The 22,994-nt window shown below is 42.7% G+C and overlaps 1 protein-coding gene across 2 annotated transcripts in view; it reads right to left on the bottom strand.

Moving 5' to 3' along the window:
* OXR1 (oxidation resistance 1) overlaps positions 1–18,807 on the bottom strand; it is an 864,461-nt gene extending 845,654 nt beyond the window's left edge. For both annotated transcript variants that reach the window (XM_063924310.1, XM_063924313.1), the window contains exon 1: positions 18,674–18,807. The gene's annotated coding sequence lies outside the window, so the exon portion shown is untranslated. The remainder of the gene's footprint in view (positions 1–18,673) is intronic.
* Positions 18,808–22,994: the final 4,187 nt, after the last annotated feature.

Below are 22,994 nucleotides of genomic sequence, written 5' to 3'. Positions count from 1 at the left end.
ACAAGGTTAAGCAGCGTTATATCGCTACAGTGTTTCAGTACAAGGTCTACAGTATAAGAAAATCCTTTCTGTGTGTTACATTCAAGGTCTACTGATTGTTATCTTGTGAGCGTCTGCGCCGCTCGTGATCTCCTCGTGGTCTCGAGCGTCCGCTACGCTGATAGCATAGCATTACGGTAGTCGCTCACCTATAGTGTGCCCGATACCAACAGCGTATTCTCGCGAGCGTTTGTGTCGCTCGAGCGGCTCGCTCCCGATACAGCGTCCACTACGCTAAGAGCGTACCCTTACGGAACCTCGTGCGCCAATTGCGTACTGTGTTCTTTAACCTTTTAGAGTGTTTTAAATAAGATAAATATTTGGCTTTATCAATTGGCGGCTCGTCCGTCCTTCACATATCTGCACTAGGTAATTTCAGCAGACATTATCGGTCAGCAAAGGGCGGGAGGTAATATTACTCATAGTGCTGACCAAGATAAGCGTCTGCTTCGCTTAGTAAAGGGTGCTGAAAGAATCCGGAACCGGAGGTAAGAACAATACGCTAGTGTCTTTTAAAACTGTTTTTTTTTTCTGTTCTGTCTTGCGTACGCACGCACGCATACATCTGCATTTCTTTTCATTCGTGTATTTTCACATATCACTCTCTTGTTTGCCATTTCACAATTGATAACGTGCTAGGAAAGATTTGTTGCTATTAGTAGTTAAAGAGTAAAAGTAATACATTAAGGGGTAATTTGTAAAGCACGCACACGGCTTTGCCTAAAAATACAAGGAGAGACCTGTGTGGTGCTCGGTAGATGAATACAATTAAAGATCATCTACATTGATAAACGTGTTAACTGTATTTCTGTGGACATATCTGGCTGGCATACACATGTCTCTAACAAAAGGGTGAGACAAGCGTACGCAACACAAAGGCCGACGCACGTAGCGTATATTACGCAACGGAGCGTCCGGGTACGCCCACATAATTCAAAACACACGGTAGTATTATTTTTAACAGGCGAAAAGGAGGCAACGCGATAAATAGCGCAAGTCAATTTTAGTATCCGAAATTTTAAGCTAATAGATCCTTCTCCAATTTGCGACTCATCTGGTCTAGACTGTTTACTGAATGAAAGGAATTTCTGCGCAGGAATAAAAATTAAAGTGTACATGTGGTGAGTGTTTGCATATATATGTTTTTACAATTTTTGGGTTGAACCACAAGAAGTCGAGTTCTCGTGAGGTACATACATGTAAGTGACGTGCATGGTGGCTGGGGAGGCATCCCTTGTTAAACATAAATTTGAGCATTAGAGTATAGCAGACCAGGAGGTCTACTGTAGCACAAGACCAGGAGGTCCGGAACAGACCAGGAGGTCTAGGTACAGCAGACTAAGAAGTCCGCTATAGAGAAGTAGCACAACACCAGGAAGGGTTGGTGCGGAACCCATATAGGCCATTGAAGCTCAGGCTGAAGGAATTCGCAGCCACAATTTTCGATTCCACTGGTCGCTCCGCACATAAGATTAGTTGCTTATGTGCAGAACGATTGTACCGCACGTGATTGTGTGCATTAGTTAGTAACCTGACCAGTACCATTTGCGTACAAAAGGGGTCATAAACGCTATTTGTACACTCTAACGTGATTTGTGTAATTTTTTTTTATTTTAAGGGAGGGTCGCTGGTCACTCGGGAACTATCCAACAACCGATACTTGCTGGGGACTGGTAGGTCCAACACGCCCCAGTAAGTAAAGGTTCATAGGGGCCCTAAGTTGGGTACAGCAGCTCTGAATCAGTGATTGCAGTACTGGCCAACGTGGGCGAGGAGTGAGTGGAGTACTTGGTAAACTTCGCCGCCGGCCTGCCCCGGACATCTTGGTTTTTGTAAGGGTTCGCTGAAGAAAGCAACACCTGCAAGTATGGGGGCCAAATGTTCAGGTAGGGGGCGATCAACCTTGGTTCGGGTTGTTTTAGTGAACCGACCAATCGGGTCGGCAAGGTATGTAATGTGTGAAAAATACGGTTCACACACAGAGGTTTTATGTGATGAATGGGAAAGAATGACTGTGCATGACGAGGAGAAGTTTCCCCGGGTAGGTAGCTTTAGCCCAGATGTGTTACAAAATCTTAGGAGAAGGATATGTCTCATTAAATCAGCAAAGAGACGGATCAAACATTATGATTGTTTAAAGTTATGGCAAAAGGAAAGTGAAATACAAAGAAACTTAACTTACATATCTGACTCTCATCTTGGGAAGAGAGACATGGCAATGGAGAGGATTATGGTTGCAGAGAATGGCGCAATGTTGTACGATAAAAATGCACTTAGTAACTGTATTAAGAATGAAAGTAACAAATGTAATAATGTTTATGAAAATGAAAGTGTAAAAATTACAAATGTTAACCTGTGCAAGTCGCACCCCATGTTAAACTTCCCTCAGGACTACAAGAAAGAAAGTGAGCCCAGCACGATGTCGGTACCTCTTCCAGAAGCCATCCTACAAGACATCCAGGTGGACGCGTCCAAATCGGTAAAGGCAGTAATCAAACCCCCTAACGGAGGGTCAGGTGAGGTCGTGTCCACAGGTACGTACGGTGTTATATATCACGCACAAACAAATGTACCTCATATTGTAAGACCAACACAAGGTGATGTAATTGAATTTAGTCCTGTCAGGGTGATCACAGTCCCCAATGGGAAGACTGACGATCAGGGAAGCATTCCCGTCAAGGACAGTGCAATGCGCCGTCCCTGGTCCCGGATGGAATTGAGAGCAATTATGTCTGAATTTCCTGATCCTAGGAAAAATCTAGTCGCATGTCAAAGGTTCATTAAAGAACTAGGAAACTCAACAGAACCCACCAACAAAGATTGGCGGACAGTGCTGAGGGCATGTTTGCCCTCCAGTGTTGACCCTGCGAAATTTATTGCTGATTGTCAATTAGACACGGAGGTACCTTGTACGGAGGAACACAATCAGGAGTGTATTAAGCGGATCAACCGACAGTTGGGAGTATATTTCCCTGCCATTGTCAAGTGGAATGAAATTTTCTCCATAAGACAAAACGAAGGGGAAAGTATTTCCAATTATTTTAATCGAGCACTGCAAGTAATGGCTAGAAACACTGGGATCACGGACATCAAGACAAATGTAAATCATAGAGAAGTAGCAGTATCTGTGTTAATGAATGGTTTAAAGGAGGTATTGAGAACAAGGGTACAGACCACCAACCCAAACTGGAGAAATATCTCGGTGGCCGCATTAAGAGAGGCCGCTATTGATCATGATCGGAATATCACCAGACACCGGGAGTCACAAAGTGATAAGTTAATGGCCGTAAGTATACAGGCCCTAACCACAAGACCACTCCAGCATAAGCCCCAAACCCCTGCAAGAAATTCAAATGTGGTAGTCTGTTACAATTGTCATAAAGAGGGACACTTTGCAAGAGATTGTAGATCAAGAAGTAGACAAAAGTCATATCAACCCCCTAGACAACAACATAACCATGATATCCAAGGAAGCAGGGAAGTACAGGGAAAACGGTTGATGGTGATGAGCATCCGAGCGTTTGAGGAGGCATCAAATCAACCAAGACCTCAGGTCACTGACACTTGGAGGAAGCCCAGGGTTTGTTATCTTTGTAAAAGAGAAGGGCATTATGCCAGTAACTGTAACAGCCCACATAAAGTCAGACCCCCCAGACAAGAACACGAGCAAAGTTATGACACATCAAATTATAATCAGGGATCAGATAGGAAGAATTTTGGCCCACACCCATAATATATAGTCAGGAAAGGTGATCATTAGGACTGATGGTAAGCCTGAGGTTATTGTTAACAAATTGGGAGGTCATTCCCTGAAGACACAGGAATGACCGGGTAAAATTTGTAATGTATCTGTGAAATGATTTCTTTCTCCCCATCTCTGACAGTCATCGGCAGGACTCAAACAATGCATAGCTACTTGGTCCTTGCAGAAGTCTACCAAACCCCAGCATGACCTACCCGCATCAATGTATCCTGGCCAGATACAAAGGGTGGAGTATGGAGGTGCTGGTGGGAGGGACTGCACAAGGAAACCATTGGACATGTAGATATGACAGCCTGATGAACAATGTTTTAAAATGTTTGAAAAATGTTTTTCCTGTTGTTGTTTATTGTTGGTTTATGTAATATATATGTATATGAATTGTTCTCTCTCTCTTTTGTTTTTTTTGTTTTCTCTCTTCTCATTCATGTTTTCATGTTTTAAAGATGGTATGTCACACATCAGTTAGACAAATGGTAATGCAAGATTTTTGCTCCTTACAGAAAGATCGCTGGTTTGGAAGAAATATTGTATCACCGGAGTGTTCGGTTGGAAGACTGAGAGACAGCACCTTTGAGATGACAGCAGAACAAGAAGAACAACAAGACTAGAGAACTAATTATCGTAACAAGTTTCTCTCCCCCCCTCAAACTGTTTTCCTGTACCCCCATTACAAATTTCTCCTTTCTCCTCCTGTAAGATGGACTCGCCTCGAGAGACTGTGAGCCGCTTTTTCATGTTGACCCTGATGTTGACCAGAGCAGTCTGTTTCGGTGAGAGTACCAGTGAGGTCGAGAAAGGATCCAGAATGGATTTCTGATGACTGAGACGGAGGTGTAAATTTCCAATAGCAACACAATCACCAAGCAAAGGCGAGTACCGGAAACGATCTAACAGCCATGTTATTTGTAAACATTGTGAAGGATTGTTAGCTGAAAAGAGAACTGTATCTGTAGACACTGTGATAGTTGAGGATGGGTGCATCAAGAAATGTCAGTCCAGTTTTAATATCCACATGGACCGGCATCCATTGAGTGACTATCACTCCTTAGTGGGTAAAGTGTTAAATCAGACAGATTGTTGGGTATGCTCTCAAGTACCTCAAGGCCATAGCAAATCAGGCTTAGTACCATTCCCTTTAATGGTAGGGGAGGTACTTGAGCTAAGTGGTGGGAGACCGGTGGACAGGAGGTTTAATATCTCCAGTCCTCCTAGTTTGAAGCTCCACCAATATCATGTGGATAGATCCCTAGTATGTTTTAACATTTCCAATCCCCGAAAGCCGGGAAATTGGGAAGTGTCATGGAATAACCAAACCATGACCTTTTCATACAGAGCCGATAGAATGCCAACAGATACAGAACTTATACGCCACATAGCCGGTAGTGGAAAATATTTCCGATATAGGTATACCCTAGGAAGTAGAACCATGAGAGTTGGAGAGGTATCACCAGGATACTGTGCACATATCGTACAAACCGATACGTGTACTAAACAGATGGGAGAATTAGGGTTAGGAAATTTCATATGGAAAATGTGTAATATGGTAATGTCCTACTCCGTCCCATATGTTCTCCCCGATGATGCATATTTCATATGCGGGAGGAAGGCGTATAAGTGGCTTGCCCCAAACTCAGAAGGGTTGTGTTATATTGGAAAAGTACTGCCTGAAGTAATGACTGTATCACATACTAAAATGAAAGATATTCACCGCAGTGCCCAAGCTCCTTATACTCACACTCATTACGAGCACATCGTTAAACGGCACCTGATAGAGAGAACAGAGCATCCGGCCTCTGACCTGATCAGTGAATCCACCGGGATTCAATTCCTAATCGCGTTAGATATCACTCGTACCGCCAGAGGAGTGATAAATTATAAATATATATCTGCGCTTGCAAATTTATTAGACAACATCACTGAAATGTATGATGACACATTCAGGTATACTGGAAGGGAGCTCCAAGCTTATAAAACAGAACTGGTTCAGCATAGGATGATTCTCAATTATCTCACAGCTGTGACGGGTGGGTATTGTGTCACCCTAGCAACTCAGTATGGAGTAAAGTGCTGCACGTATATCACAAACAGCACCGAGGACCCGGTCGAGGTCATAGACCAAAAGATGGACGACATTTTGCAATTAAAATGGGAGTTCCGAAGGAAACACAATCTCACCCTTGCCGCTGTGGGTAATGAGCTGACCAGTTGGGTGTCATGGTTGAACCCACGAAATTGGTTCTCTGGTTTAGGAGAATGGATTCAAGGAATTATCATGGATGTAGGGAAATTCCTTTTGTGTGTTCTGGGTGTCATCATATTAGTCGGTCTGATATTTAGATGCGTTCGGGTTTTAACAAAGTGTAAACGTAGCGCCCGAGTGATGAGTTTAAGGAGTGAAGATACTGTAATAACAACGACTGATGTGATTTATGACCCAACGATAGAGACAATGTTGTGATGAAAATGTGATTCCACGGTCCGTTTCTTTCACCCGTTTCTCCTTTGTTTTTCTCCAAGGTAAAAAGACCCGCTTGGAAGAGGATTTTGACAGCCTTGTATACAGACAACAGATGGACTAAAGAAGAAGTCTGACAACCTTGTACACAGACAACTGATGGACTATGCCATAGACCCCCATATCCCTAGTACTTTTAATTTTACGCTAGCCCAACACTTTTTGTAAGTCTATGGACATTGATAAAGCTTTGCTTGCGTTTATTGGCAAAAGCACAAAGAGACTACAGTCAACATGTACATCAGACAAGACTTCAGACAAGACTTCAATCAACAAATGTATATTAACCTCACATAGAATATCACTGCATTTACCATAATTGTTTCTTATCTTCATCTCTGCAACCTTCAGGTAATGACACACATAGTCGATAGGGAATACAGGCACAGATATCAGCACTCACATATTCCCCCATTCATGTATCATCAACTAAAATGTGCTCCCCCATTTTGTTGCAACCAAAAGCCGAAAAGAGCTCGGTAAAGTTTGACAGCCCATCTACAGACCCTTAATACGGGATAAGAAGGAATTCAAATGTATACTTCGCAATACCTCGAAGCTTGATTTAAAACACGTACGGCACGATGATACATGACCCCCCAAACATGGATTCATACACACATGCTTCTGCTATCTCACTAGGTTATACCCTTTTCCTACCTTCTCCTCTCCTCCCCTACCCAATCATAGAAATGTATTATACATGACATATATTTTTCTCTTTTTGAAATGTTTTAGAAGGTGGCAGTTATTGGTGACTGCCAAAGGGTGGACTGTCAAAGTCAGAAAAATATCACGCTACACACTGCCATATTTGCACCTCATGCGTGTCCCCGCTGCGTGTGCATGAGCTCTCCCGTGCGTGTGCATACTCGCTGTTGCGTGCACCCGCAGGCGCACGGTATGCGCATTTACGGTAGAGTTTGTATGCGTCTAGCGTGCGACTCAATCGTAACATATTTTAACCATATAATATATTTTGTAGATTATGGTCCCTTTGATAGAATCTGAAAGTTTAGTTAATGTAGCATGTTCATGGACAAAGAGATCCCTCTTTGTTTGATACGAAGGGTCAGACAGGGGTTATACAGTGGTGTTTAGTATCCATCGGAAGAGTATTTAATTAGCAATATTCCGGTGTTGGTTTGAAGCAGATTAATCGCTCGTGCGAATAGTTATGGACATAAGAAGTTTATGGACATTTACTATTATTTGCACTTTATTATCCATGCGGCGGGAAACCTAGTTTCCCACCCACCTGAGCAGTTGGAAATAGTCACAGCCCACCTGTATGAATCAACCTATGACCTTTTGTTATAATGCGAAGACGAATTCCTGTGTCCAATGAACAATAAGAATATAGGGACCATTGTACTGTATTGTGTGTAGTGTATAAAAGGACAAGCCGATCTGGGCCAGCTCTCTATTCTCTTCAACGATTCTCATCACTGATAATCGGGAGCTGGATATCCAGAAGGCGCATGCGATTGTTTTCCCTTTGTGCGTAAGTTTCTCTGCAATCATATTGTCTTTATTGTTATAAGCCATTCTCTCTCGTTCTCTCTCTCTCTCTCTCTCTCTCTCTCTCTCTCCTTTTCCCTTTTTAAAGTAATTGTATCTTTATTGTATTTTATGTGTAGTTACTTGGTTAGGTATTTCATGTTATCTTGGTAGTGTATAACTTGTATTGTATTATTCTTTTGCAATTGAACGTTCATTCATTTCCTTAAAAGGCGTTAGACCCTTAGACCGGTATTGTGTGTTCATTATATTGCAGAGGGTAATAGGAGCGTCTCTATCGCTCAAACAGCTTTAGTGTAAACAAGGTTAAGCAGCGTTATATCGCTACAGTGTTTCAGTACAAGGTCTACAGTATAAGAAAATCCTTTCTGTGTGTTACATTCAAGGTCTACTGATTGTTATCTTGTGAGCGTCTGCGCCGCTCGTGATCTCCTCGTGGTCTCGAGCGTCCGCTACGCTGATAGCGTAGCATTACGGTAGTCGCTCACCTATAGTGTGCCCGATACCAACAGCGTATTCTCGCGAGCGTTTGTGTCGCTCGAGCGGCTCGCTCCCGATACAGCATCCGCTACGCTAAGAGCGTACCCTTACGGTACCTCGTGCGCCAATTGCGTACTGTGTTCTTTAACCTTTTAGAGTGTTTTAAATAAGATAAATATTTGGCTTTATCAATGGCTAGTGGTTCAGCTTCACATGAGGATGGAAGCACTCATCCTCTCGCTAGAAAAATGAAAAGACTTAAGCTGGCAAAAGCACAGCAAAGAACTTTGCGTTCTTCTTAATCACAAATCCCCAAGGAGAGTCCAATTGTGTTGGTTGCGATGCCTGACCTTCCCAACACTGGACGGGTAGAGCTTGCGCCTTCTACCATTTGCACGCCCCCTGAAAGTGCTGGAAGGAGCACCCGCAGTCCAGTTCATGATAGTCAAATTGAAGATGTCACTGTTGAAGTACACCAAGATGAGGATATGGGTGTTGCTGGTGCTGGGGAGGAAATTGACAAGGAGGATTCTGATGGTGAGGTGGTTTGTTTAAGTCAGGCACCCGGGGAGACACCTGTTGTCCATGGGACGAATATGGCCATTGACATGCCTGGTCAAAATACAAAAAAAATCAGCTCTTCGGTGTGGAATTATTTCAACACAAATGCGGACAACAGGTGTCAAGCCGTGTGTTGCCTTTGTCAAGCTGTAATAAGTAGGGGTAAGGACGTTAACCACCTCGGAACATCCTCCCTTATACGTCACCTGCAGCGCATTCATCATAAGTCAGTGACAAGTTAAAAAACTCTGGATAACAGCGGAAGCAGTCCACTGACCAGTAAATCCCTTCCTCTTGTAACCAAGCTCCTGCAATCCACACCACCAACTCCCTCAGTGTAAATTTCCACCTTACACAGGAAAGCCAATAGTCCTGCAGGCCATGTCACTGGCAAGTATGACGAGTCCTCTCCTGCCTGGGATTCCTCCGATGCATCCTTGAGTGTAACGCCTACTGCTGCTGGCGCTGCTGTTGTTGCTGCTGGGAGTCGATCGTCATCCCAGAGGGGAAGTCGGAAGACCATTTGTACTACTTCCAGTAAGCAACTGACTGTCCAACAGTCCTTTGCGAGGAAGATGAAATATCACAGCAGTCATCTTGCTGCAAAGCGGATAACTCAGGCCTTGGCAGCCTGGGCGGTGAGAAACGTGGTTCCGGTATCCACCGTTAATTCAGAGGCAACTAGAGACTTGATTGAGGTACTGTGTCCCCGGTACCAAATACCATCTAGGTTCCATTTCTCTAGGCAGGCGATACCGAAAATGTACACAGACGTCAGAAAAAGAGTCACCAGTGTCCTAAAAAATGCAGTTGTACCCAATGTCCACTTAACCACGGACATGTGGACAAGTGGAGCAGGGCAGACTCAGGACTATATGACTGTGACAGCCCACTGGGTAGATGTATTGCCTCCCGCAGCAAGAACAGCAGCGGCGGCACCAGTAGCAGCATCTCGCAAACGCCAACTCGTTCCTAGGCAGGCTACGCTTTGTATCACCGCTTTCCAGAAGAGGCACACAGCTGACAACCTCTTACGGAAACTGAGGAAGATCATCGCAGAATGGCTTACCCCAATTGGACTCTCCTGGGGATTTGTGACATCGGACAACGCCACCAATATTGTGCGTGCATTACATCTGGGCAAATTCCAGCACGTCCCATGTTTTGCACATACATTGAATTTGGTGGTGCAGAATTATTTAAAAAACGACAGGGGCGTGCAAGAGATGCTGTCGGTGGCCCGAAGAATTGCGGGCCACTTTCGGCATTCAGCCACCGCGTGCCGAAGACTGGAGCACCACCAAACATTCCTGAACCTGCCCTGCCATCATCTGAAGCAAGAGGTGGTAACGAGGTGGAATTCAACCCCCTATATGCTTCAGAGGATGGAGGAGCAGCAAAAGGCCATTCAAGCCTATACATCTGCCCACGATATAGGCAAAGGAGGGGGAATGCACCTGACTCAAGCGCAGTGGAGAATGATTTCAATGCTGTGCAAGGTTCTGCAACCCTTTGAACTTGCCACACGTGAAGTCAGTTCAGACACTGCCAGCCTGAGTCAGGTCATTCCCCTCATCAGGCTTTTGCAGAAGAAGCTGGAGACATTGAAGGAGGAGCTAAAACAGAGCGATTCCGCTAGGCATGTGGGACTTGTGGATGGAGCCCTTAATTCGCTTAACCAGGATTCACGGGTGGTCAATCTGTTGAAATCAGAGCACTACATTTTGGCCACCGTGCTCGATCCTAGATTTAAAACCTACGTTGTATCTCTCTTTCCGGCAGACACAGTCTGCAGAGGTTCAAAGACCTGCTGGTGAGAAAATTGTCAAGTCAAGCGGAACGTGACCCGTCAACATCTCCTCCTTCACATTCTCCCGCAACTGGGGGTGCGAGGAAAAGGCTAAGAATTCCGAGCCCACCCGCTGGCGGTAATGCAGGGCAGTCTGGAGCGAGTGCTGACATCTGGTCCGGACTGAAGGACCTGCCAACGATTACTGACATGTCGTCTACTGTCACTGCATATGATTCTGTCACCATTGAAAGAATGGTGGAGGATTATATGAGTGACCGCATCCAAGTAGGCACGTCAGACAGTCCGTACGTATACTGGCAGGAAAAAGAGGCAATTTGGAGGCCCTTGCACAAACTGGCTTTATTCTACCTAAGTTGCCCTCCCTCCAGTGTGTACTCCGAAAGAGTGTTTAGTGCAGCCGCTCACCTTGTCAGCAATCGGCGTACGAGGTTACTTCCAGAAAATGTGGAGAAGATGATGTTCATCAAAATGAATTATAATCAATTCCTCCGTGGAGACATTCACCAGCAGCAATTGCCTCCAGAAAGTACACAGGGACCTGAGATGGTGGATTCCAGTGGGGACGAATTAATAATCTGTGAGGAGGGGGATGTACACAGTGAAAGGGGTGAGGAATCAGAGGATGATGATGAGGTGGACATCTTGCCTCTGTAGAGCCAGTTTGTGCAAGGAGAGATTGATTGCTTCTTTTTTTGGTGGGGGCCCAAACCAACCAGTCATTTCAGTCACAGTCGTGTGGCAGACCCTGTCGCTGAAATGATGGGTTCGTTAAAGTGTGCATGTCCTGTTTATACAACATAAGGGTGGGTGGGAGGGCCCAAGGACAATTCCATCTTGCACCTCTTTTTTCTTTCATTTTTCTTTGCATCATGTGCTGTTTGGGGACAATTTTTTTGAAGTGCCATCCTGCCTGACACTGCAGTGCCACTCCTAGATGGGCCAGGTGTTTGTGTCGGCCACTTGTGTCGCTTAGCTTAGTCACACAGCGACCTTGGTGCACCTCTTTTTTTCTTTGCATCATGTGCTGTTTGGGGACTATTTTTTTGAAGTGCCATCCTGCCTGACACTGCAGTGCCACTCCTAGATGGGCCAGGTGTTTGTGTCGGCCACTTGGGTCGCTTAGCTTAGCCATCCAGCGACCTCGGTGCAAATTTTAGGACTAAAAATAATATTGTGAGGTGTGAGGTGTTCAGAATAGACTGAAAATGAGTGGAAATTATGGTTATTGAGGTTAATAATACTATGGGATCAAAATGACCCCCAAATTCTATGATTTAAGCTGTTTTTGAGGGTTTTTTGTAAAAAAAACAAAAACGAATGCAAAACACACCCGAATCCGACAAAAAAATTTCAGGGAGGTTTTGCCAAAACGCGTCTGAATCCAAAACACGGCCGCGGAACCGAATCCAAAACCAAAACACAAAACCCGAAAAATGTCCGGTGCACATCACTAGCTAAAATACACTCCCAGTGGGAGACGGCACAGCATTTGCACGGCTGCTAAAAACAGCTAGCGAGCGATCAACTCGGAATGACCACCAAGGTCACATTCGAAATAAGTTACCAAAACAGCAATACAAGGGTCAGTCTAAAACTTTTAATTTTATAAAAGCAAATTTTATCATGCTCAAGCAATCTTTAAAGGGCATAGATTGGCACCAACTTTTTAATGGTAAGAGCACTGTAGAAATGTGGGACATCTTTAAAACATCTTTAAAACATTGCTATATAAATTTATGCATAAATTCATTCCCATGGGCAGCAAAGGAAAGAGTACCAAGTTTAAAACAATGTGGCTACATAAGAGGGTAAAGGTATTAATGGACAAAACAAGGCAAGTTTTTAAAGCATTGAAATCTGATAGGAATATGAAGTCCTTCCACTTCTACAAGGAATGTAACAAAATATGCAAAAAGGAAAGTAGACCAGCTAAAATAGGAGATGAAAAATTGCGAAGGAAAGCAAATCAAAAAAGGTTTTTAAGTATATCAATGGAAAAAGGTTAAAAAAAAGACAACATAGGACCCCTAAAAAGCGAACTAGGCGATTTTTTTAAAACTATAGTGACAATGAAAAAGCAGAGATATTGAACAAATTCTATAGTCGGTATTTACTAGAGAGGAAAAAGGGTGGGAATAGAACAAGATAACAAGACAATGTCCAAAAACATTTAAAGTGTTTAAGTGAGGATGTAGTCCATGAGTGACTGCAAAAATTTAAGATTAATAAGTCTCCACGGGCCTGATGGACTACACCCAAGGGTTTTAATGGAACTAAGGTCAGAAATAGCAAGGCCATTATACTTAATCTTTAAAGATTCTATTACATCAGACTCTGTTCTCAGGGACTGGCGAATAGCAGATCTTGTGCCACTATTTAAAAGGGAACTAAATCTAATCCTGGAAATTATAGACCGGTAAGTCTGACAACTATAGTGGGGAAAATATAAGAATGTATATTAAGGGATAGTATTCAGGAGTATTTGGGATGCTTAAACATAATTAGTGGTAACCAGCATGGGCTTTTGAGGAATAGGTCATGTCAAACTAACTTAATTAGCTTCATTAAAGAAGTGAGTTCAAACTTAGACATGGGGAATGCTGTGGATGTGGTCTTTTTAGACTTTGCGAAAGCCTTCGACACAGTACTTCACACGTGGTTGATTCTTTAATTAAGAGAACTTGGTTGTGGACAGCATTGGTACTTGGGACAAAAATTGATTGGAAAATAGGGAGCAGCGAGTGGTAGTCAATGGAACATTTTCAAGCTGGACTGAATTATTAAGTGATGTACCTTAAGGGTCTCTACTAGGGCCTCTTCTGTTTAACATATTTATAAATGACATAGGCAATGGTCTTGAGAGTAAAGTGTCCATTTTTGCAGATGACACTAAACTATGTAAGATAATTAAATCAGATCAGGATGTTTACTTTCTTCAAAGCAACTTAACTAAACTGGAGATTTGCACAACTTATACCCCTTTTCCACCTAGGAGCACGAGTCGCAGCCGGGAGCCTGACACGTGTGCTACCCGGCTGCGGCCCATGCTCAGCCCCCTTTCCCACTGCACTCACTCACTGCAATATGCCGGGTTGGTGACTCTGCGGAAGGGGCGGCGCTGGGAGATCACATGATCTCCCAGCGCCGCCCTTCCATACACTGTGAACGGGAGACGTGTCACATCGACACGGCTTCTGTTTACACTGCACAGCTTCCCGGGTTGAACTCGTATTCAACCCGGTAAGCTACCAGGGTAGGATTCCCGGATCACTTGATCCGGGTTTTTGCAGAGGGAGCCTTTTCCACTAGCAAAAAACACAGGTAAATGCGCGCCCCCGTGCATTTACCCGTGTTTTTTGAGCTAGTGGAAAAGGAGTATAAGTGGAGTATGAGGTTTAATATAGAGAAATGTAACATTATGCATTTTGGGATCGAAAGCAAACAGGCAATCTATAAATGAAACGGGGTAATTCTTGACAAATCAGTAATGGAGAAGGATTTGGGGTGCTCATTGAAGTAGACTTAGCGGCAGTGCCCAATGTCAGGATGCTGCAGTAAAGGCCAATAGGGTATTAGCATGCATAAAACGGGGAATAGAAACAAGGGATGCGAGTGTAATCCTGCCACTGTATAAATCATTGGTGTGACCGCATCCAGAATAATGTGTACAGTTCTGGGCACCACACTATAGAAAAGACATAGTAGAACTAAAAAAGGTTCAGATAAGAGCTACAAAATTGATTAAAGGCTTAGAGTCACTGGATTATGAGGAAAGGCTATCTAGGGTAGATATGTTTACACTAGAAAAAAGGCGTCTAAGAGGAGACATGATTAATATTTACAAAGACATTAAGGGACAATAAAGGGAACTTTTAGATGACTTGCTTATCAAGAGATCTATACACAGGACATGAGGTCACCCTCTAAGGTTGGAAGAGAGGAGGTTTAACACCAAACGAAGAAAGGGTTTCTTCACAGTGCGGGCAGTAAGGTTATGGAATTCACTGCCGGAGAAGGTTGCAATGACTGACTCAATCGTTGTGTTTAAGAAGAGGTTCAACAACTTTTTTAGCTGAAAACAACATCCAAGGATATAATCTTTAATGATGTAATACAGTATATGGCTCTATAGGTTGAACTCAATGGACAATTGTCTTTTTTCAACCTCAACAACTGTTACATTATTGGCCATGGTCAAATATCGGTTCATATGTAACACGGTGAGGATGCCGGCGGTGACATGACCGACAGTGGCAACCCGACACTGTAGATCCCGATGCCAGACGGGGTAAGTATTTTAACCCTCCTCCCCTACCCTTACCCTCCGAGGGTGGTGGCCACAGCTAACCCTCAGGGGGTGGCTAACAGCCCCCCCCCCTAGTGCCTAACCCTAACCATCCCTAGTGTCTAACCCTCCCACCTCCCGATCCCTAACCTGTTCCCCCAATACCTACCTTCGGGATGTCAGCTGTCGGTGTTCTGGCGACTGTCTCCTAAGTGGTGCCGGGATTCCGGCACAGTCATATGACCGCTGGCATCCCAACCGCTGGGATGCCTAACGCATTCCCTAAGAACAATACTCAAAAGATGTCTTTTACCACTAATTTATATGGATTTCGCAATGGAACCCGTCGTTTCCAATGAGCACACCAGAATTTGCAGTGTTTGTGTTACAGCAACAGACTCTCCAATGTCACCTATACAATTAATTATATTCACACAATTGTGTTAATGAAGTATTCTCCTCTTGACCCCATGACCACCAGTGCTCATTAACTACCGCATGTCAGATGCAATCACATTTGACGTGCTGTGTCACTGGCATTTAACACAACGCCGTTGATTAAATGCCCTAATTGATCATGTCTCCTGTAATGCTATGCCATATTAAAGCCTGTTACTTTAAGAACTGTGGCTGCCATTAATAGAAGTTAATTTTTATATTATTGCAAAGTCTTCTATACGAGAAAAAAACAAAAAGTCAGCTAAGACAATGTCTACCAAGGTATGAGAACCAATGCACCAGTGATGTGAAGGGGTTAACCTGCATAATACATTTGCAGTTGGTGATATCTAAAGTAACAACCAACAGATCATAAAGTTAATTTGCACAGTAATGTATAGGAATTGTATTATCCAATATATTATAACATAATATGACTTTAATACATACTCCTGAGGAGCTGTGTAACATGATAATTCCTTCCCTAGTAAATATTATTAAATAAAAATGATAATGAGTTAATCAGTTCAGAAGGGAAAATAACATCACATAACCATAAAATAATATCTACTGTACATAATAATAAAAATACAATAAACATCTTATTACAATGCCCAGTGCACGTTTTATAAACCTGTCTCAATACGTTAAGCCTGACTGACGAATCTTGATTTACAGTATGAATACGGATGTTCCTAATGAATTTCAGTATATTTTGCAACATATGTACTATTAAAACATGAATTTATCAACCAGATAAAAACGTATAAGCATGTAATATATGTAAGGAAACACATCATGTCAAGTCACATACAAGACAATGGGAATGGATTAGTAAAATGATGTTTATCCTCTTTCAGAAAACGATTCAAGTCTTTGACGGTGCTCAGAAATATCTTCCATGTTTTTTTATTTGCTTATAAGGGGTGACAAAACTAATTAGAAAAACTGGCAATAAACTATTTATGTTCCTATTGCAACAAAAACAGACTTCACTGTTCATCAAATTCTAAAATAAGATAATGTCTACTGACACCCGGGTGTGAGAAGTCTGGCGTGGATTCTTATTAACGTTCCAGTATATTTAGAAAACTTTAGATTATAATCTCACAAATGAGTATTTGCTAAGCTGTGTAGTGTTGTCATAGACTGAAAAAAAATAAAAGAAGCAATTACTTTGCATTAATTAAGAAAACTGAAAATCTTATGATCTGGCAGATATGATGTTAAGGAAAAAACAAATTAAATTACTGTAATAGACAGTATATTGAAGCGTGTAAATTATATGCATAATACACAATGTACAGGATTTCAGATATAGTTTAGCACAAAATAAATAAACAAACAAACAAACAAACCAATCAATTAATAAATAAATACATAGGGGGATATTAAATTTCCCGCACATACTGTCGGGTGCAAAGTATCGCCAGGGGGGGCTATTTAATTAGCCCCGATAAGCCGCCGTGAAGCAAAATCCCCGATTAAAACCCCGTTTTCAGATGAAAATGGGGCTATTTCACCCGAAAACACACAAGTTTCACTAACCTGTGTGTTTTCGGGTTAAAATGCACTTTTTAATGGACGAGCTAATCGAATAGCCTGACCACAAAACCCGAAGAAACATCAGGGTTTTTTACACCCGATGTCTCTTTGGGGCTAATTGAATATCCCTGAATGACTGGACAGGTCAAATACTAATTGCTTTGTATACAAAAATAAGCCATGGGAAATATTTAGAATATTTACAATGCACAAAAAAGTCACCCAAAGCCCTGCGGATATAGAAAACGAGTATCCTTTATCGGTGACATGTCCTTATGTTGCTGCTACAGTATGATGTGTGCACTAGTTACCAGCCCGTTAAAATGACGGAACAACATAATTATGTCAGCGCCCGCAGCTGTGAGCGGACAAACAGAGCAAACACTTGAATTGCTGCGTCGGGCGCCATCTAGGGGCCACTGGTGCGCAAAAGACTTGAATTCCCCCCATAGAGTTGAGGAGCAGCATTAGCAATTTATTATATAGGATTCTTTCTGCAAATGTGAAAACATATTGGACTAGATTCTACTGTGAATAAAAACAAAAGTTTAACTTATAATTCAATATTCATGGGTCTTATTATTACTATTTATAAGGAGCCAACAACATGCGTTATAGTACTTACATGCAGAAGTTTTAAATCAGTTTTTTTGGCATAACAGTACTACCGGTGTATGAATCACAACACATAACAATTCTCCAGCATAAACTATGCAGTATTAAGTTATAAACAAGTTTAACATCGTTTTGACTCTAGTATAAACAAATTAAATAATCTATATTATTTGCAACTTTACCACATAGTAAATGTGTAAATTAGCTGTCATTATGGGAAGATGAGTAATTAAAACACAAAACTATACGACGCCTTCGGCAATTTGCAAATCGTAGCCCAATTCAGAACACTCGTGGGTGTTTTTGTCTTTTTTTTTTTTTAAAGAAAAACAAAAACACTGTCAAATTTGCTGGTCTTTTCCCGCCAAGAAGAGAATATCCGGTGTTTACTAACCCCTACAATTGCAGTGTGCTTTTCACTGCCAGCTGGGTTCTGTACCAGCATCTACTATCGTTTAGCCGAAGCTCTGACACATAATGGGCACAGAACAATAACATCAGTGTAGTTATCTCAACAGATATACATATTTCAGTAGCCCTGATCTGAATAAGAATAGCCAGCTGAGAGCAATAGTGACTCACGCTGGAATATCAAAGGAGGCAACTGATCCCTTCTCCCTGTACAGTATAACACGCTCCCTCATCCTGACTTGTTATTGTCCCTCTGTAGCACCACTCCTGCGGGCTGTGTTAGTATTTTCAGCTGACACAGTCTTTATTCATACAGCAAATTCATATGCAGCTCAGTGGACTATCAAGGGAGCGCTATAAACTATTTACACAATTGCAAAGCAATACTCAAGTTTATGCAACCAAAGTGCTCATCTAACATCACCTTTGTACTGTTGGTGCAATTTAAACATAGTCCTCCTAATAGACATTACACAGCAAGATGATGCACTGTACACAGAGCCTCCCACCCACAGTCATGTATCAGCACTTCAGCAGTGGACAGCTCCCTGACAGATCCAGTACCCTACAGAGCATTGCAGCAGCTGCTGCTAGATTTTGTCCCATGCATGTAGTGTGTAGCAAGCTCTCCCATCTGCCTGATCACTAGGCATGCACAGAGGAAAGGGAGGGAGGATAGAAACTTACTGATCTGCAGGAGGTATGTTACACAGTGTCCCAGCCTGTTCAGTTCTGCAGTGTGCATGGGCTGCTTGCTAGAGGAGTTTTGCATTGGAGGTATGGTATCAGCAAGTGCATCCTGGCTCCACACAGCACATCTAGACATGCTCAGTATTCTGACCTTCTCAGTCTGGGAACTACCAAGACCATTGCTGCAAGTAGGGGTAATCTGGATTCTACCATAGAGTGCATCTAAAAATAGCACCTGCAAAAGGAACAGCTGGGGCTTAAAGGAACAGTAACCTGTCTGCTTCTCGGAGTATCCTGTTGTGTGACCTGATTAATCTGTCTGCATCGTCTGATTAACTCCTGTCTTGCCTAGGGAAGGGAGGGGGGGGGGGGGGGGGGGGGCAGTTCTGCGTTGCGTCAATAACAGGGCTGTTTGTCAGGCAATTGGAGAAGCTGAACTCTATTGGATTTTGATGCATCACCTAGCAAAGTTACAACTATTTTATTTACTTGAATGCCGGTTTCTATACTACTGCAATGAATATGCCACGTGCATTACTTTCGCAGTCTGGTGTTCTTTAAATTTTATTTTATTTTAGTTTACTTTCATAGATTGCTGCAGCAGCACTGCATTATAGTCCGCTTCTGATAGTAAGTTTATACTCTTTTTATTTTATGCATGTTTTATTTTTTTCTATAATAATAATAATAATAATAATAATAATGACAAATGGAAAATATTTGATATTACTATTTAGCACAGTGCAGATCAGTGTTAAGTACGCTGACAAAAATGTAGATTAAAACTATTCGTTGACAAAGGGTTTTTTGTGACTAAATTGTAACGATAACGAAAACAGGAAATTCTTAGTAACGGAAATGATGACGAAATGTTAGTCCATGATGTCCTGACGAATATTGATGAGACAAAAAAGCTGTATCCATTTTGTTTGGACATCTCCCGCCTGCAGTTCTCGCGATAGCTGAGTATCGTACCCAGAAAGCACTGCAGGATGCCGCCGGACGTGGGATACGGGGTTTGTGGAGTCGTGGCGTGTGTGACTGGACTCACAGTGGTCCGTGTGAGAGTGAGTCACTCTGGGGTCTATTCATGAAGCAGTGAAAAGTGTGGAGAAGTGAGCCAGTGGATAAACATTGAAGTAACATTTAGAATTTGCATACTATAAAATAATACAGAGCAGCTGATTGGTTGCCATGGGCAACTTCTCCACTGGCTCACTTCTCTACACTTTTCACTGCTTCATGAATAGACCCCAGAGTGTGGTTGTGGTCACACCGCCGCCGTGGCTGGACAGACGAGAGCTATCACAATTCAGGGGCCGCGGCTGTGTTACAGGGCACTGGGTGGGGGAAGGTGGGGTGGGGGGGCACGAGTGATCTGGCAAAGCTGCGACATAAGAGGGAATAATACAGTTTTATTTTATCAGTATGTACTACTAGTACGTATATGTACATTACTTTTTACATCTTGTTGTGTGAAGTAAATGTCAACTGCTACTTACGTAGGGTAAAGGTTTTAACATTTTAAATTAAAGAACAATTGTATTCTTGAATTGATATTTGCAGAAAATAAATGACCAGCTGTGAAGGGAATATCATTGTGTTGCACTTGTTTGTTACCTAGATTACTAAACACATAGTGAAAAGTATACAAAGTAGTCAAGGGAATGATAGAGAAATGTTCTTCAGCAAAATCCATTACTGTGTCATTAAACCAAGGGCCTGATTCAGACCTGGTCGCTGCAGCGGCAGCAATCGCAGGCTGAGGCCCCGGGCCGTGTGCGTACACACAGCATCCGCACAGCGCGTGCGCACACAGTGAGATGTGAAGGCATCTCACTTGTGAGATCACCTCTGCCTGATTGACAGGCAGAGGCGGTTGGGGGCACATCGGCGGCGTGTTCTTGACCGTCTGTGGGGTGGGCCGCGGTGGCTGTGTGACATCACACACAGTTGCTGCGGTCAAAAACATGGTGGGTAGCCGTCTGATTTCGCAGCTAGGCTGCGTAGGTAGGGAGCTACTCCGCAGGTGCAAAAGCATCACTGCGGGGGGGGGGGGGGGGACCTGGCAAGTGGGGCGGACTTGCCCTGTGCTGGGTGTCCCCCCGCATGCCTAAGATTTTGATTGCAAATCTACCATCAGGACTGAATTAGGCCCCAAATCATTGACTGAAATTAGACTAAGGGGAACATTTACTAAGCAGTGATAAGAGCGGAGAAGTGAGCCAGTGGAGAAGTTGCCCCATCAACCAATCAGCACTGAAGTAACATCTATAATTTGCATGCTATAAAATTATACAGAGCTGCTGATTGGTTGATGGGTCACTTCTCCACTGGCTCACTTCTCCGCTCTGATCACTGCTTATTAAATGTCCCTCTAAATCTTAACTAAGACGGAAAAAAAGACTAAAATGTGACTTTTAAATTAGTCAAATTTTAAGAAAGTGACTAAGACTAAAACTAAATTAAAAATCCTTGACAAAATTAACACTGATAAAGATCTCTTATTTTTTTTAAAAACAACAACAATTGAATAAAATAAGGATACAAACAGTCAGTTTGAGAGTTTTGCTGGCCATTTGCAGTGTATTCCTGTTAGACATACTATAGTAGATGGATGTCAGTGGTCTGAAAGCTGATTTGAGATTCCATGTTCTCTGCAGTAAAAGCATTGCTTTGTGTAAAAGGAACATTATAGCAAGAAATTACTTACAGTATTTATTTTTGTCTACTGCTTTATTTCTTATATTGTCAATCAACACAGTCAAAGCATTAGTCTGATTTGTTCACACTTCTGATAAAATTCATCTAATAGCATATTCCATTGTAGACTAAAGCTTTCTGGTTGCCTCAGCAAAAAATAAACCCACAAAAAAAACAAAACAAAGGTCAAATATTTCAGGCTTCCACATCTTAAGGGCTACACTACAACGATATGTCTGAGTCTGAAGTCGGAGGTGATTTCCCTTGAACCGCCTGGCAGCTTCCCGGGTGGCAGGATCACATACGATACATCGTATGCGGTCCTTTTGCATACAATGTATCTTATGCGATCCAAGCCATGCCTGCGGGATCCGAGATATCACGAGTGCAGCACTAACGACCTAGGGGCTCCGATCCGATGCTCACGGGAACGCACATCGGATCAGATCGGATGTAAAACGCATCCGAATTGCCACTTTTCATCTGATTTATCGTCCCGAAAGGTCGAAATCGGATGAAATCGGGCATTATCGTTCTAGTGTATGGGGCCCTTTAGTAGAAAGGGGCTACTTCAGGTGTTATCAGTTTGTCATCCGCAATGATGGCCTTGTCTTCTGAAACTTGGTGACATTATTGTTCCGTAGCGTTATCCCTATAATAATTCTGCAAAGTTTGTCCCGAGTCAGACTTGCACCCTCCACAATGGTGGATCCAGAAATAAATTACAGGAGAGAAGGAGTGGTGCTGGGGAGGAGGGTTGTGTGGCCAAGTCAGGGAGGGGCTGTGGCCTGTGGCTGTGCTTTCAGTCATGAATTTCCTACTAGGCACATGAGGCACGTGCCTAGGGGAGTCACTTGTTGGGGGATTCTTGTTTTAGTCATTTCAGTCCAAAATCAGTAACTACAAAATATTTCCATTGTACCCTACTGCATGCTATCTAGAGTGGAGTACAAACTGGTAGGACATGAGCAGACTGCCCCTGTAAGCTGTCCTACTTAGAAAATATGAATAAATAACCAAAAATAAAACAATGTCATAGTTCACGTCTTATTATTATTAATAATTATTTCTGTTATATTAAATCGCTAATTATCAAATTAGGGTTTGTAACCAAACATTGGAAGGGGGGGGGGGGGAGTTGCCATTCCTGTAATGCCTTGGGGCTCCCTGACCCCTAAATCCGCCCCTGGTGCTTTGATTATACAGTAGAATCGGTGACAGTTGCTGTGCCTCTGCTAACCATGGGGGTAATTCTGTGCGCAGTACTCAAGTGCACTTTGTTCAATACATGTACACACATAAAAGGTGGGCTAATAGCCATAAATTGTGTAAAAAAATAATAAAAATAAATAAATATTGTCTTTTACTGTGGAACTACAGGTCCCAGCAAGCCTACCCCGCATGCTGGTACTTGGAGAACCACAAGTAACAGCATGCGGGTCATAAAAGGGTTTGCTGGTACATATAGTTCCACAACAAAATATTCAAATAAACACACAGACACCATGATAGTACATGTTTATTATAACACACTTACACACATATACTTACTAGAGATGTGCAGCGGGCATTTTTCGTGGTTTGTGTTTTGGTTTTGGATTCGGGTCCGCGGTCG

Source organism: Pseudophryne corroboree, chromosome 5 (genome assembly GCF_028390025.1).
Source record: "Pseudophryne corroboree isolate aPseCor3 chromosome 5, aPseCor3.hap2, whole genome shotgun sequence".
Classification (NCBI taxonomy): domain Eukaryota; kingdom Metazoa; phylum Chordata; class Amphibia; order Anura; family Myobatrachidae; genus Pseudophryne; species Pseudophryne corroboree.
This window is presented reverse-complemented; position numbering and strand designations above follow the sequence as displayed.